The sequence below is a fragment of the Leucoraja erinacea genome, chromosome 30 (assembly GCF_028641065.1).
Source record: "Leucoraja erinacea ecotype New England chromosome 30, Leri_hhj_1, whole genome shotgun sequence".
In the NCBI taxonomy this organism is placed as follows: Eukaryota; Metazoa; Chordata; class Chondrichthyes; order Rajiformes; family Rajidae; genus Leucoraja; species Leucoraja erinaceus.
In genome coordinates this window covers 1,858,218-1,871,697 of record NC_073406.1, presented here as the reverse complement: position 1 = coordinate 1,871,697, position 13,480 = coordinate 1,858,218, and positions in this window count along the sequence as shown.

Sequence of the window (13,480 nt, the reverse complement as noted above, 5' to 3'; positions counted from 1 at the left end):
GGCAGCAATTTGTGGGAACTTTAGCTTAAAGTCTGAACAGCTACATCTGACATAGACAAAAATGCTGGAGAAACTCAGCGGGTGCAGCAGCATCTTTGGAGCGAAGGAAATAGGTGACGTTTCGGGTCGAGACCCTTCCAGAAACTCAGCGGGACAGGCAGCATCTTTGGAGCGAAGACCTTCTTGTAAAGTTCCTTATTTCAGAATCTAACCCAGTGCTATCTGCACACACAATCAATCGATCGATCAATCTTTGTTGTCATACCGTGCAAAATGAAAAGACGTTTCCCAGGGAATAACGGAGCATCGCACATGAAACTTAAAACATTTCACACATAATAACACTAAAAACAACCCAGTCCCTGATGGAACAGTATAAATAGTTAGAAGCAGGTAAAACAACAACATTAATATACAGTAAAACCAATCGTAAAAATGTCCGGGCAGCTGATTTGAGTGGCCAGTGCCAGAGTTATTAAAGTGTCCGTTCCAGCCGCAGAATCAGGTGACTGTGAATACAGAGTAACTGTTTAGCAGCCTCACAGCCTGTGGCAGGAAGCTGTTTAACAGTCTTGTAGTCCGGGCTTTGATGCTGCGATATCTCTTGCCTGGAGTATTGCGTACAGTTTTGGTCTCCAAATCTGAGGAAGGACATTCTTTTGCCATAGAGGGAGTGCAGAGACGGTTCACCAGACTGATTCCTGGGATGTCAGGACTGTCTTATGAAGAAAGACTGGATAGACTTGGTTTATACTCTCTAGAATTTAGTAGATTGAGAGGGGATCTTATAGAAACTTACAAAATTCTTAAGGGGTTGGACAGGCTAGATGCAGGAAGATTGTTCCCGATGTTGGGGAAGTCCAGGACAAGGGGTCACAGCTTAAGGATAAAGGGGGAAATCCTTTAAAACCGAGATGAGAAGAACTTTTTCACACAGAGAGTGGTGAATCTCTGGAACTCTCTGCCGCAGAGGGTAGTCGAGGCCACAGTTCATTGGCTATATTTAAGAGGGAGTTAGATGTGGCCCTTGTGGCCTAAGGGGATCAGGGGGTATGGAGAGAATACAGGTACGGGATACTGAGTTGGATGATCAGCCATGATCATATTGAATGGCGGTGCAGGCTCTAAGGGCCGAATGGCCTACTCCTGCACCTAATTTCTATGTTCTATGTTTCTAATGGCAGGAGATTTTTTTCCAGGTGTGTGTGGAGGGGGTGCAGTTTGTCCTTAGCTATTCTCTGAGCTTTTCTCAGACAGCGGCTCTGGAACAGTTCTGTGTACCGAGGGTAGGGAGACGCCAATGATCCTCTCTGCTCCCCTCACTACCCTCTGCAGAGCCTTCCTGTCCGAGCAGTTGCAGTTGGAGTACCATGTGTTTATGCAGTACGTGAGTACAGACTCCACCTGCAACTGCTCGGACAGGAAGCTGTGCATATTGGTGTCGTGGCCAAAATCACCCTGTGGCTCACTAAATGTACGCACAGCATCACTGCGATGTGGAAACTGGCTCGAACTGAACTTCTATTTTGCTGCTAGACCTATGACCAGAGTGAGCATGGGTGGGTGATTCCGGGCAAACATATGTTCATAAGTTCTAGTAGCAGAATTAGGTCATTCGGCCCATCAAGTTCATTCTGCCATTCAATCGTGGCTGATCTATCTTCCCCTCAACCCCCTTCTCCCCATCACCCCTGACACCCGTACTAATCAAGAATCTACTGATCACCTTAAAGATACCAGGTAGACAAAAGTGCTGGAGAAACTCAGCGGGTGCAGCAGCATCTATGTGGAGCGAAGGAAATAGGCAACGTTTCGGGCTGAAACCCAAAGGAAATAGGCAACGTTTCGGGTCGAAACCCGAAGGGTTTCGTCCCGAAACGTTACCTATTTCCTTCGCTCCATAGATGCTGCTGCACCCGCTGAGTTTCTCCAGCACTTTTGTCTACCGACAATTCTTTCCTAGTCCGACGCAGTCTTTGGTCTGAATAAACGTTACCTATTTCCTTCGGGTTTCGTCCCGAAACGTTGCCTATTTCCAGGGGGCGGATTAACCATTAAGCAGACTAAGCACGTGCTTAGGGCACCAGGGCCAAAGGGGGCACCACAAAGTTGGGAAAAGGGTGAAAAGAAAAAAAAAAACGAATGAAGATTTGTAAAAAATTCCGTATCTCCACTTTTTTATGTAATTGTTGAAAAGTTAGAAACAGAAATGAGGAGACGAAAAGTGTACACGGAAATAGCAGACAGATTCTCTTGTCTGCCACATGTCCCTAATGCCACCCAACAAGGTGCTAATTCCCAATTATCAGAAAGTGAAAGGTACTCAGACTTGTCAGACACTCATTGATGTTTATCCAGATGACACAAACAACACTTTGTCTACAGAGCTTCAGCAGTTCCATTCATATGTTCTTCATAAGTTTAAAACAACCAAGAAAACATCTTTCACTCACATGGAACTTTACAAAACAATTACAGAAGACAAACTAGAGAGTGCCTTTCCAAATGTTGAAATTGCCTTAAGAATATTTTTAACATTAATGGTCACCAACTGCACAACAGAGAGGTCTTTCTCACAACTGAAACGTGTAAAAACCCCAAATAAATCAGTTATGCTTCAAGAAAGACTCGACTCACTGTGTATATTAATAATTCAAGCAGGCATTCTGAGAAGTATTAATTTCGAGGATGTTATCAGTGATTTTGCGAAAATGAAATGTAGAAAAATGCCTTTCAGGTCATAAATATTGGAAACATAGAAACATAGAAACATAGAAATTAGGTGCAGGAGTAAGCCATTCGGCCCTTCGAGCCTGCACCGCCATTCAATATGATCATGGCTGATCATCCAACTCAGTATCCCGTACCTGCCTTCTCTCCATACCCCCTGATCCCCTTAGCCACAAGGGCCACATCCAACTCCCTCTTAAATATAGCCAATGAACTGTGGCGTCAACTACCCTCTGTGGCAGAGAGTTCCAGAGATTCACTTTGATACATTTAACTTGTGAAATATTAAAATAGATGTTGTATTGCATTTTTGTAGAACTTTATGTAGCCCAAGCTTGGCTTAGTTTGTACAGTATATTGTGTTATCATATGAATACATTTTTGTACCGCTGCAACCTGCATTGTATATCTGGTCAGACAGGTCAACAACTAAAATGGACTGGGTCAGTGTGGAAAGGAGGGGGGCACCAAGATTGGTCAGTGCTTAGGGCACCAGTGGGCCTTAATCCGCCCCTGCCTATTTCCTTCGCTCCACATAGATGCTGCTGCACCCGCTGAGTTTCTCCAGCATTTTTGTCTACCTTCGATTTTCCAGCATCTGCAGTTCCTTCTTAAACACCTTAAAGATACCCATTGACTTGGCCTCCACAGCCGTCAGTGGCAATGAATTCAACAGATTCACCGTCCTCCGACTACAGAAATTCCTCCTCATCTCCGTTCTAAAGGTGTGTCCTTTTATTTTGAGGCTGTGCCCTCTGGTCCCAAACACTCCCACTGGTGGAAACATCCTCTCCACGTCCACTCTGTCCGGGCCTGTGAGACTGAGAGGAGAGGAAACCTGGAGTGACTCCGTACTGACACAAAACGCTGGAGTAACTCAGCAGGTCATGTTCCAGAACAAGGGGTCACAGTTGAAGGATAAGGGGGAATTCTTTTAGGACCGAGATGAGGAAAACATTTTTCACACAGAGAGTGGTGAATCTCTGGAATTCTCTGGCACAAAAGGTAGTTGAGGCCACACAGATCATTGGCTATATTTAAGAGGGAGTTAGATGTGGTCCTTGTGGCTAAAGGGATCAGGGGGTATGGAGAGAAGGCAGGTACGGGATACTGAGTTGGATGATCAGCCAAAAACTCAGCGGGTGCAGCAGCATCTATGGAGCGAAGGAAATAGGCAATGTTTCGTCCCGAAACCCTTCGGGTTTCGACCCGAAACGTTGCCTATTTCCTTTGGGTTTCGGCCCTATTTGAAGCCAGTTGAGGCCACACAGTTCATTGGCTATATTTAAGAGGGAGTTAGATGTGGCCCTTGTGGCTAAAGGGATCAGGGGGTATGGAGAGAAGGCAGGTACGGGATACTGAGTTGGATGATCAGCCATGATCATATTGAATGGCGAATGGTGCAGGCTCGAAGGGCCGAATGGCCTACTCCTGCACCTATTTTCTATGTTTCTATCTCTGGAGAGAAGCAAAGCATCCCGAGATGCTGCCTGTCCCACTGAGTTACTCCAGCACTCCGTCACTATCTTCGGAGTAATCCAGCATCTGCAGTTCCTTACTACACAAGGTTGGAGTTGTGTAGTTCTAGACATGCATGTTCCCACTGTCGTGACACTGAACGACCAAGAGAGGGGGCTGAACTACAGGCTAACTCCACAACCCAGTCTGAAGAAGATTCAAGATTCAATTTAATTGTCATTTGACCTATGAGGTCCAAACGAAATGCCGTTTCTGCAGCCATACATTACAAACAAATAGACCCCAGACACAACATAATTTACATTTTACATAAACATCCATCACATTGCTGTGATGGAAGGCCAAAAAAAACTTATCTCTCCACTGCACTCTCCCTCCCCCCCCCCCCCATGTCAGAGTCAAAGTCAAAGCCCCCGGCTGGCGATGGCGATTGTCCCGCGGTCATAAAAGCCACGCCGGGTGGTGCGAGGTCGCACACCGGGTCTTGGTGTTAGAGCCCCCGGCGTGCGCTCGCAGAGTCCCGCGGCCATTCCAAGCCGCGCAGGGCGTAGCTGTAAGGCCCCGCTCCAGGAGCTCTTCGACCCCGCAACTCGGGCGGGGGAAGTCGCCGTTGCGGGAGCCCTGAAAAGCGGTCTCCCTCCAAGGACCCGCGGGCTCCCGGTGCCGCCGTCCGCCAGACCCGCAGTTGCAGCCTCCGAATCTCCGGAGGTCGGGCCGCAGCAGCAGCAGCGCTCCACCACCGCTCCACCACGCTCCAGACTCGGCCAGCCCCGCGACGGTGAGGTGAGTCGTCGGCACCAGAGACCCCGGTCTTCCTGTTGGAGGCTGCTCCTCGTTGCAGCCCCAACGACAACGGAGACCCGATAAAGAAAAGGTCGGGTCTCCCGTGCAGGGAGAGATTTAAAAGTTACCCCCTCCCTCCCACCCCACCCCCACCCCCCCACATACACACACCCCAACAAAAAATAACAAAAACCACATAAAAACATAGACAAAAAATAATAAAAACGCAGACGGGCTGCAGAGGCCGCTGCAGACGAGAGTCGCGCCGCCTACCGGAACGAAGAAGGGTCTCGACCCGAAACATCACCCGTCCCTTCTCTCCAGAGATGCTGCCCGTCCCGCTGAGTTATCCCAGCTTTTGGTGTCTATCTTCGGTTTAAACCACGTGGTCCCTCCATAGGCCACTCCACCCTCACTGCCCTGCTAGCCAGATACAGTTGTCCAAACCCCAGGCAAAGCTGTGACTGTAAGGACAGTGTCAATGTCAACGTTCACCTTCATCTTCATGAAGCTGGTGAAGGTTAGAACAGGGAACTGCAGATAACATGTAGTTTAGAGGAACAGCGCGTAAACAGGCCCTTCGGCCCACCGAGTCCGCGCCGACCAGCGATCCCCGCACACTAACACTATCCTACACACACACACACTAGGGACAACTTACACTTATACCGAGCCAATTAACCTACAAACCTGCACGTCTTTGGAGTGTGGGAGGAAACCGGAGAAAGCCCCACGCAGTCACAGGGAGAACGTGCAAACTCCGTACAGACAGCACCAGTAGTCATAGATCATGCAGCTGTCGGCTGGCTTTGTAAGCAAGATGTTTTTGAAGACACATTTAACCTTCGGCAGGTTTGTTGAACAAAGGTTTATTTGGTTTAATATAGCACTAATAGAAACATAGAAACATAGAAATTAGGTGCAGGAGTAGGCCATTCGGCCCTTCGAGCCTGCACCGCCATTCAATATGATCATGGCTGATCATCCAACTCAGTATCCCGTACCTGCCTTCTCTCCATACCCTCTGATCCCCTTAGCCACAAGGGCCACATCTAACTCCCCTCTTAAATATAGCCAATGAACTGGCCTCAACCACCCTCTGCGGCAGAGAGTTCCAGAGATTCACCACTCTCTGTGTGAAAAAAGTTCTTCTCATCTCGGTTTTAAAGGATTTCCCCCTTTTAAAGGATTTCCCCCTGTACAACTGCAGTAGCACCTCCCTGCTCCTATACTCAAATCCTTTTGCTATGAAAGCTAACATACCATTCGCTTTCTTCACTGCCTGCTGCACCTGCATGCCTACTTTCAATGACTGGTGTACCATGACACCCAGGTCTCGTTGCATCTCCCCTTTTCCTAGTCGGCCACCGGAATCAAACCTGGATGTTACAGTTTTCAGGCTCCTGTACTTTTCCTAGTCGGGATCGAACCCGGGTCTCTGGCGCTGTGAGGCAGCAGCTCTACCCGCTGCGCCACCGTGCCGCCCCTAAATGCGTAGGAAGGAACTGCAGATGCTAGTTTACACTGACGATAGGCACAAAATGCTGGAGTAACTCAGTGGGTTAGGCAGCATCTCTGGATAAATGAATGAGATAACGTTTCGGGTCGAAACCCATCGTCAGATTGAGAGTCGAGATGGAGACGGTACACGGAACAAAGGAATGAAAGATACGCAAGAAGCAGCGATGATCACGGTCGGGTGGAGCCCACAATGGTCCATTGTTGGCTGTGGGGTAGGTGGTAACGTGTTATACTGACAGTGGAGCTCAACATTACAATGACTAGGGTGGGAGGAGGGACAGAGGGGGAGTGTTTTTGGCTGCGAAAAGATACAAGAGACCTGATGAAACGGTCAGAAAACTGGCAAAGGGTCAAATGTGGAGTCATCGACACACACGTGGCCCAAACACATGACAAATAGCAAGATACTGAAATGTGTCACGGAACTGTGGAGTCTTGCAATGAATGTCCACAATATTCGATGTGGTTACATTGTGCTCGATACAGCACCACCGCAGAACAGGAAGGGAGGGGCGATACCAGGGAGGGGACTGAGCAGATATATCGTCTAATCTGTCTTCATCTTTTGAGAAGCAAAATACCATTTAATGGAAGACGGAGGTCCATCAGCAGCGATGGAGACTGCGGAAAGTTGTGACCACTGCCCAGTCCACCACCGGCTCTGACCTCCCCACCATCGAAGGGATCTATCGAAGTCACTGCCCCAAAAAGGCAGCCAGCATCATCAAAGACCCACACCACCCTGGCCAAACACTCATCTCACCATTGCCATCGGGAAGAAGGTACAGGAGCCTGAAAACTGTAACATCCAGGTTCAGGAATAGCTACTTCCCCACAGCCATCAGGCTATTAAACTGGCCAACTCTAAACTATAACAGAGAATTATTATTACTGCACTATATTTGTTTATTTATTGAGTATGTGTAGAGTTTGTATACATAGAAACATAGAAATTAGGTGCAGGAGTAGAGGCCATTCGGCCCTTCGAGCCTGCACCGCCATTCAATATGATCATGGCTGATCATCCAACTCAGTATCCCGTACCTGCCTTCTCTCCATACCCTCTGATTCCCTTAGCCACAAGGGCCACATCTAACTCCCTCTTAAATATAGCCAATGAACTGGCCTCAACTGGCCTCAAATAGGGCCGAAACCCAAAGGAAATAGGCAACGTTTCAATGTTAGGGAAGTCCAGGACAAGGGGTCACAGCTTAAGGATAAGGGGGAAATCCTTTAAAACTGAGATGAGGAGAACTTTTTTCACACAGAGAGTGGTGAATCTCTGGAACTCTGCCACAGAGGGTAGTCGAGGCCAGTTCATTGGCTATATTTAAGAGGGAGTTAGATGTGGCCCTTGTGGCTAAAGGGATCAGAGGGTATGGAGAGAAGGCAGGTACGGGATACTGAGTTGGATGATCAGCCAAAAACTCAGCGGGTGCAGCAGCATCTATGGAGCGAAGGAAATAGGCAACGTTTCGTCCCGAAACCCTTCGGGTTTCGACCCGAAACGTTGCCTATTTCCTTTGGGTTTCGGCCCTATTTGAGGCCAGTTGAGGCCACAGTTCATTGGCTATATTTAAGAGGGAGTTAGATGTGGCCCTTGTGGCTATGGGGATCAGGGGATATGGAGAGAAGGCAGGTACGGGATACTGAGTTGGATGATCAGCCATGATCATATTGAATGGCGGTGCAGGCTCGAAGGGCCGAATGGCCTACTCCTGCACCTATTTTCTATGTTTCTATGTTTCTATGTATACAACTCAATAAATAAACAAATATGTTTCTAGGTGATGTGTGCGTCTGTGTGTTTTTTACTGCAGGGGAAATGTTCAGTTGCCCAAATAGTGTCTCATTTGCTCATTTCCTATTTTTACCAACCATTAAATTTCACATCCTATACTTTGCGCTGAATGCGGAATCGAACCCAACTCTAAATCTCAATCGCTGTGTGTTTCCCGTTTTGTCATTCACAGATCTAGATGAACAACCAGACATTGACAAAGGGGCATGGCCGTGCTTGAAGCGTCAAAACCAAGGTGGACAGTCATAGAGGCGTATAGCACGGGCACAGGCCCTTCAGCCCAACTGGTCCATGCTGGCCCAGGTGCCCCCCCCCCTCAGCTAATCCCGTTCACAATTGTTTGCCTCATATCCCTCTAACCCTTTCCTGCCCTTTGACCTACCGGGAGGAGGTGGCTGATCTGGCACTGGTGCCAGGATAACAGCCTCCTCTTGAACATCAAAAAAACTAAGGAGCTGATCATGGACTTTAGGAGGGCACATCATCCGAGGACGTACACTCCATTGAGGATAAATGGGGATACTGTGGATAGGGTGAACTGTTTTAAATATCTGGGAGTCCACATCTCCTAGGATATGACATGGGCATCACACGCCTCAGCACTCGTGAGTAAGGCAAGGCAGCGCCTTTACCACCTCAGGCAATTGAGGAAATTCAGAGTGTCTCCGAGGATCCTCCAGTGCTTCTACGCAGCGGCGGTGGTGGAAAGCATCTTGTCCGGGAACATTACCATCTGGTTTGGGAATTGCTCTGGCAAGGACAAGAAGGCTCTGCAGAGAGTAGTGCGTTCAGCCGAACGCACTATGGGAACTTCACTCGCCCCCCTGCAGGAACTATACATCAGGAGGTGCAACTCCAGAGCAAACAAAATCATGGGAGACCCCTTCCACCCCTGCAACGGATTGTTCCAGCTGCTACGGTCAGGCAAACGCCTCCGTTGCCATGCGGTGAGAACGGAGAGGTTGAGAAGGAGTTTCTTCCCTGAGGCAATTCGGACTGTAAACGCCTATCTCACCAGGGACTAACTCTACTGAACGTTTTTCCTTCTATTATTTATTATGTAAAAGAATATGTGTGTTATGATTGTGTTTATAATTTGTTTGGTTGTTTTGTTGTTGTTTTGTCTTTTGCACAAAAGTCCGCGAGCATTGCCACTTTCATTTCACTGCACATCTCGTATGTGTATGTGACAAATAAACTTGACTTCGACCCACTGCGTCCACGCAACCATTGATCACCCACTCACTTGCCAACAAGCTGCCTATCAGGGAATCTCCCTGCCTGAGCTCATCCATTACCAGCCCTGCTGTGCAAAAAGCAACGATTGGTCAAATACTGGGTGGAGCCCACAATGGTCCATTGTTGCCTGGGAGATAAAAAACATTGAATGAAATATATGCAAACAAGTAACAATGATAAAGGAGACAGGCTGTTTGTTGGGTGAAAATGAGAAGCTGGTGGGGGAGGGATAGAGAGAAAGGGAGTGCCATGGTTACTTGGAGTAAAAGGAGTCAATATTCATACCACACGTTCCACACCAGGACATCTGGAATGTCCTCATTATTCAGGGAACGGGGGTTCCCCTCCTCCACCATAGATGAGGCTCGCACCAGGGTCTCTTCCATACCCCACAACACTGCTCTCTCTCCCCATCCCCCCACTCGCAACAAGGGCCGAGTCCCCCTGGTCCTCACCTTTCACCCCACCAGCCGTCACATACAACAAATAATCCTCCGTCAGTTTCGCCTCCTCCAACGTGACCCCACCACTCGCCACATCTTCCCATCTCCCCCCATATCTGCCTTCCGCAGAGACCGCTCCCTCCATAACTCCCTTGTCAATTCTTTCCTTCCCTCCCGTACCACCCCCTCCCCGGGCACTTTCACCTGCAACCGCTAGAGATGCAACACTTGTCCCTTTACCTGCCCCCGTCGACTCCGTTCAAGGACCCATGCAGTCGTTCCAGGTGTGACAGAGGTTCACCTGCATCTCCTCCAACCTCATCTATTGCGTCCGCTGCTCTAGTTGTCAGCAGATCTATATCGGTGAGACCAAGCGGAGGTTGGGCGATCGTTTCGCCGAACACCTCCGCTCGGTCCGCAATAACCAAGTTGACCTCCCGGTGGCACAGCACTTATGAAGAAAGACTGGATAGACTTGGTTTATACTCTCTAGAATTTAGGAGATTGAGGGGGGATCTTATAGAAACTTACAAAATTCTTAGGGGGTTGGACAGGCTAGATGCAGGAAGATTGTTCCCGATGTTGGGGAAGTCCAGAACAAGGGGTCACAGTTTAAGGATAAGGGGGAAATCTTTTAGGACCGAGATGAGAAAAACTTTTTTTTCACACAGGGAGTGGTCCATCTCTGGTATTCTCTGCCACAGAGGGTAGTCGACGCCAGTTCATTGGCTATATTTAAGAGGGAGTTAGATGTGGCCCTTGTGGCTAAAGGGATCAGAGGGTATGGAGAGAAGGCAGGTACGGGATACTGAGTTGGATGATCAGCCATGATCATATTGAATGGCGGTGCAGGCTCGAAGGGCCGAATGGCCTACTCCTGCACCTAATTTCTATGTTTCTATGACCTTCCTACAGAATGAAATGTTTTGAAAAACTGGTTGAAACCATTGAGAGCATACTAACATACTGTGTATGCGTGTGGTACACCAGCTGCACAGCGGCTCAGAGGAAAGCGCTCCAGAGGGCCATTGACAACGCCCAGAGGATTGTCGGCTGCCCTCTCCGTTACCTTGGAGGACTTACACAGTTCCCGCTGCATCAAAAAATCCCAGAGCATCATAAAGGACATTTCCCACCCCGGACACTCCCTGTTTGAACTGTTGCCGTCAGGCAGACGGTACAGATCTACAAGGACAAGGACGAACAGACTAAAAAACAGTTTTTACCCCACTGCTATAAAAGCACTAAATGTAGCCGCCAAGGAACGCAGGGACGATACAGACTAAGGGACTGTGGTACACTGTGAAATCGACAGAAGGATGGAGGGTTGGGTGTTTATGCGTGCTATTTTCATGATATTTATTTTAGTTGTTTATCTTTTAATATTTTATCTTGTATGTATCGTTAGCTTTTAGAAATGTTTGAATGGTGCACTGACTGGCTGACATCTTTAAATTTAGTTGTACATGGTTCATGTTACAATGACAATAAAGAAACTATTCTAGAAAGTGATGCAGCCCTTGGTTCCGATCATACCTCATTTTATTTAATTTTATTTAATTCACATGTTTAATCAATAAAGTTTTATTATTAATGTTTTATGCGTCATTCTTAACTGTCACTGTATGTCATGTTGTCACTTGCGGGCGGAGCAACAAGGCAAATTCCTTGTATGTGAATACTCAGCCAATAAACGTATTCATTCATTTCCTTTCCCTTTGACTGCTGACACTAAACTTACATTCTCTAGATGGCTTAGCCAATAGCCCAAGCCAATATTCAGGGATAGTTTCTTCCCAGCTGTTATCAGGCAACTGAACCATTCTATCACAACTAGAGAGTGGTCAATAGGCAACAGACAATAGGTGCAGGAGTAGGCCATTCGGCCCTTCGAGCCAGCACCGCCATTCAATGTGATCATGGCTGATCATCCCCAGGAACCCCGTTCCTGCCTTCTCCCCATATCCCCCGACTCCGCTATTTTTAAGAGCCCTATCTAGCTCTCTCTTGAAAGCATCCAGAGAACCGGCCTCCACCGCCCTCTGAGGCAGAGAATTCCACAGACTCACAACTCTCTGTAAAAAAAAGTGTTTCCTCGTCTCCATTCTAAATGGCTTACTCCTTATTTTTAAACTGTGTGGCCCCTGGTTCTGGACTCCCCCAGCATCGGGAACATCGGTCCTGAACTACTATCTACCTCACTGGAGACCCTCGGACTATCCTTGATCGGACTTTGCTGGCTTTACCTTGCACTAAACGCTATTCCCTCATCATGTATCTGTACACTGTGGACGGCTCGATTGTAATCATGTGTTGTCTTTCCGCTGACTGGTTAGCACGCAACAAAAGCTTTTCACTGTACCTCGGTACACGGGACAATAAACTAAACTAAACTGAACTGAATGGAAATAAAAGTAGTCAACTGGATGAACCCAGCCAGATGAGGATTGTTCACAAAGGGAGTTTGTAAAGTTGGGGGGGATGGGGTTGGTGGGAGGTGTGATAAGGTGGTGAGTGGAAAGACCCAGGGTAAGTCCCAGACTCTGTAGTTTCAATAGATCCAGCCCAAAAAGAAAGGTTGAATTTGTATCCTCTACTAGCTGGAGGCTCGGAGTTTTTGAGCAGAGCAAGCCACTGAGATGTCTGCTCCTTCACTGTAAACATCAGGCTGGGGACAAGACACAGGATGTAGGATAGTGAATGAGGTTTTCACCCACCCAGGCCTGGCGGAGGGGCAGTACTTCAGCTGATCCACCTCCTAAACCCTCAGGCAGCAGAGGGTGCAGGTGAACCCGTGATAAACACACGTGAGGCCACACAGTCGGGGTGAGTAGCTGTAATTTCTGTAAGAGATTACTAACTTGCCGAGACGACTTGCCATTTGGTGATAAAACCTTTCAGCAAAACTGAGTCACATTGGTAGAGTTGCTGCCTCACAGCGCCAGAGACACGGGTTCGATCCTGACTACGGGTGCTGTCTGTACGGAGTTTGTACATTCTCCCCATGAACTGCGTGGGTTTTCTCTGGGTGCTCTGGTTTCCCTCCCACACTCCAAAGACGTGCAGGTTTGTAGGTTAATTGGATTCGGTAAATGAAATAATTGTCCCCAGTGTGTGTAGGAGAGTGTTAATGTACGGGGATCGTTGGTCAGTGTGGACCTGATGGGCCGAAGGGCCTGTTTCCACGCTGTATCTCTAAACTAAACTAAACTAAATAAACTAAAACACTAAAAGGACTGGATACAGAATGTTTCCATTATTGGGAGAGTCCAGCACAGAGTAGAAAGGATGGTTTAGAAAGGAGATGAGGAGATATTTCTTTAGTCAGAGGGCGGTGAATCTGTGGAACTCATTGCCACAGACGGCTGTGGAGGCCAAGTCAGTGGATAGTTTTAAAGCAGAGGTTGACAAGTTCTTGATTAGAACGGGAGTCAGGGGTTATGGGGAGAGGGCAGGAGAATGGGGTTGAGAGGGGGAGATCGAT